This window comes from Sinocyclocheilus anshuiensis, unplaced genomic scaffold (genome assembly GCF_001515605.1).
Source record: "Sinocyclocheilus anshuiensis isolate Anshui unplaced genomic scaffold, SAMN03320099.WGS_v1.1 scaffold1765, whole genome shotgun sequence".
NCBI lineage: Eukaryota > Metazoa > Chordata > Actinopteri > Cypriniformes > Cyprinidae > Sinocyclocheilus > Sinocyclocheilus anshuiensis.
This window is the reverse complement of record NW_015539938.1, coordinates 179483-183495: the sequence shown is the minus strand read 5'-3', so window position 1 is coordinate 183495 and position 4013 is coordinate 179483. Positions and strand designations below refer to the sequence as shown.

The window sequence follows — 4013 nt, the reverse complement described above, 5'->3', positions numbered from 1 at the left end:
GATTTGCATAACACCGCCCAAATGTTCACGCAAAGAAAGAAGGCGTAACTTTTATTCTCGCTGTAGTTTTGTTGTTGCAGCTGCCATGTCGTAAAGACGCTGTGTTTCATTGTGGAAGGGAAACTACTTTGTTTGGTCAACGTTTTTGCATTCGAATGTGGATTTTTATTTTAAATTCGACGAATATTCGAAATTCGAATTTTTTTTGACAACCCTAATGTGCGGCATATTTCCGGGTAAATCATAATACCCAGTAATAAATCATTAGCTAAACCAAGCCCCGCCCACATAAGATTTGATTGGCTCTTGGAATTCAAGGTTTTGAGATTAAGATTATTTTCCCCACATGTGCAAGTTTGATTCATGTCAATGGAAAAAAAAAAGCCATTTCAGAGGCTGATATGGTCATTTCTAGTTTAGAAATCAGAGAACCTGATAAATAATGTACAACAAGACCAAAGACATGAACTAAAAAGAAAGCAAATAGGGTCATCTTAAGGAAGAAACCTGATTTAAGTCACTTTAGAAAGGCAGTTTAGCATGCTGTCAACCTCCACTAGGCTGACTAATCAAACCCACAGCTCAGCGCTGAGAGAGCCAGTAAGGATGATTGAATGAGAGGGGGGAAACGATAAACATTTGAAGCAATCAGACACATTCTCGTTTTCCATCCAGCAGCTCTTCCCGCTGCGATCCAGAAGCCTGATGTGTGTCAGGATGAATAAAGGTCGTGCTGGAACCTAACCAAGTGCTGCATAGCCATTTCAACTAGAAACACCGGACAGGCCACAAAGCCATGGCTCATCTGCCAATAAGATAAAGAGCACATCTGAAAACCACCATATTCCTACCTTACAGTCTGCCGCCCCAGAGGAAGATGAGTGGGAAAATCTGGAAAAAAATACATTTCTTAATCAGTATTTGTCTTGCTTTCAAGATGTCTAAATATCAAGGTAAATTTACTTGAGAAGCAAGATTGCATTGGATATTAAGATTTAATTCAAGATATACTCTCTTAAAATTAGTTTAGTTTGTCTTACCCCAATGGCAAACTCATTTTAAGCATAAACTTGCTTGCAAAAATTGGATCATTCACCAAAAATGAATATTCTGACATTATTTACTCACCCTAATAATTTTTCAGTGAACTACCCCTTCAATATCTTCCGCAATTTTGCTTCTCAAGTAAATTTATCTTGCCAAACAATGAGAGAAATGAAGGAAAGAGAGCGATATGTGAAAACAGATAAATACAGGGTAAAACAACTCAAGAAAAAAGTTCTCACACCATATGCGCCATTGATTTCCTATTCTCTCGGAAACATTTAATGAGCTTAAGCGGAGAAGGAGAGATTGAGGGAGAGAGTAAGAGACAAGGAAGAAAACAGATAAAGCCTCACAGAAATTTCCCTGAGAGAGCAAATCATTCAGGAGGACAAGAAGGTGCTTAGCAGAGGAACAGGTGTTGGATGTGACGATTTCCACACTGGTATCGGAGCCAAAACCAGCGGGAGTCCGTCAACAAGGAGCAAAGCTAGACCACATCTGTCTGCAAGTCATTCCCAGAGCGTCAACACATCTCGCAACAATGGAGAATGAATAGAGCAAGAGGAATATGACTCTTTAAATATTTAGGCGAGGGATTTGCTAAGAACACACTATATGCATTTTTTTGCACCCAATTCACTAAAAGAAATTACGCAAATCAGTTACAGTACAAACACATTAAAAAAGTGCAAAATGCAACTTGAATGATGCGATTCCACCTTTTCCAAGCCAGTTCTGACGACACCTTCATTTAAATACACATGACGTAGCGGTTTAACCAGCATCTGGTTAAACTAGAATAAATGGGTTAAACTTCTTAAACTTCTTGAACTGAACTTTTAAGTGAGCTGACCCTTTGTCTCACTCAGTGTAAGCATGGTTTTAGATATCAATATTTCCATAAAAAACAACAACGCAGACAATCATTGCAAGTCCGCTGATGCCCTAATCGAGGACCTGCCAAGAGCTTGTTTTAGCAGTGAAAACTATTTAAAATGTTGAAGAGCCATTAGAGGCGCAGATTTTGAGTAATGTGAGATTCAAGCATTCACCCAAACGCCGCCCCATTAGCTCCAGCAGTGCAACAATATGAAATCTGCGGTACATGCAGCCATTATGGTGTCCCACAGGGCTCGGTATTGGGCCCAGTGCTGGATTTCAGTGATGCGCAGTACTGCTTCATCCTTTCATTTGCAGCCCCAGTGAAACCGCAGCCATGTCGCACTAAATGTTATCAATCAGCTAACAGCAGCCTGGTTAAAATCACTCAAGGCTCAAATGGTATTAAAAGCTGCCAAAGCAAATGCTAAACAAATACAGTTTCAACGTATCCCTTATCTACAAGCGTCAAGCTGTCTAAAGTAGATCTCAACCAGGGGTGTGCAGTGTGAACATAATTTTAGTGTACAAGTAATTATATACTACATTAACAATATGCATCACAATACTCACTACAGTTCAAAAGTTTGGGGTCAGTATGTTTTTTGTTTTGTTGTTTTTTTTAAATATATTTATATTTTTATTGAGTAAAGATATGACAGTAAATACATTTATAATGTTACATAAGATTTATATTTCAAATAATTGCTGTTCTTTTGAAATTTCTATTCATTAAATAATCCTGAAAAAAAAATATTTTCCACAAAAATATGAAGCAGCACAACTGTTTTCAACATTGATAATAATAATAAATGTTTCTTGAGTAGGAAATCAGCATATTAGAATGATTTCTGTGACACTGAAGACTGGAGTACTGATGCTGAAAATTCAGTTTTACAACACAGGAATAAATTAAATTTTCAAATATATTCAAAGAGAAGACAGATTTTTTAAATTGTAATAATATTACACATAGTATTGGTTTTATTTGTATTTTTGATCAAATAAATGCATCTTTGGTGAGCATAAAAATCTTACTGACCCCAAACTTCTTAACGGTTGTGTTGTTTTTGCTGGAATGTGAACAAAAATCAGTATTTCTTGTCTTAAGAGAATACATATTGAATTATTCAATGATTTTCTTATGCTATTATAATTTTTCTTCTTGTATTTAGCATACAACTCACTACATATTTATTAGATTTATTCATTCAAATTGGATGAGAAAAATAAAATAGAATTAAATATAAATTCTTCAAAAACAAGTTTTAACAAGTCAATTTATCTTCCAAGAATGATTAGACATTTTTTAAATCAAAAATACAAAAGACAAAAATACTGATTAAGAAAATGAGGTTGAGATTACACTGCAAAAATTGTTTTTCTCACACAAATGTGAAAAATGATGCGAGGAAGATAAAGAGGAGTCTTTAATGATGCGATGAAGAGAATTATACGAAGGGAAAAAACGTGATGCAGTCTGCAGGCAAACATCCGGATAGAGTGGGAATCCACAGGAGACGCCACACTAAAGAAAGTCAAGTGAGAGAGAGAAATTAGAAGGTGAGAGTACAAGTGAAAAAGGCGAGTGAAAGAGGGATCAAACCTTACTACTCACTGGAGTGTCGAGTGAATTCGCGGATTCACACTTTGGGGTCTGTGAATGCAAGCCTGTGAATATTTATAAAGGAGAGTGAGCGAACGAGCCTGAAACGAGACGAGAACATGAGCTGGAGAGACATCGTTTCCTTAAAGGGGTCATATGATGCGATTTCAATTTTTCCTTTCTCTTTGGAGTGTTACAAGCTCTTGGTGCCGGATCGGCTTTCACCGTGGACGAAGCGGAGTCCAGCCCGGGGTCGTCACATGTGGTTGCCACAAGCCCGCCGGTGGCGCCGTTCTCAAGCCCGCCCGCCTCCGCTCACTCAATCCCGCCCGCCGCCGCTCACTCAAGCCGGCCTCCGCTCAATCTAGGCCGCCGCCCTCCGCTCACTCCAGGCCTCCGGCCTCCGCTCACTCTAGCCCGCCATGGGTTTCGTTGTGAAAGCGAAACTACTTTGTTTGGCCTTCCAAAAGAGGACACGGAT

The 4013-nt window shown here is 38.5% G+C and overlaps 1 protein-coding gene across 1 annotated transcript in view; it reads right to left on the bottom strand.

Moving 5' to 3' along the window:
* Positions 1-4013, bottom strand: part of LOC107686965 (plexin-B2-like) — a gene marked incomplete at its 3' end in the record, with an annotated part of 171579 nt that overhangs the window by 121145 nt on the left and 46421 nt on the right. The window contains exon 2 of the mRNA XM_016484089.1: positions 852-891. The remainder of the gene's footprint in view (positions 1-851; positions 892-4013) is intronic.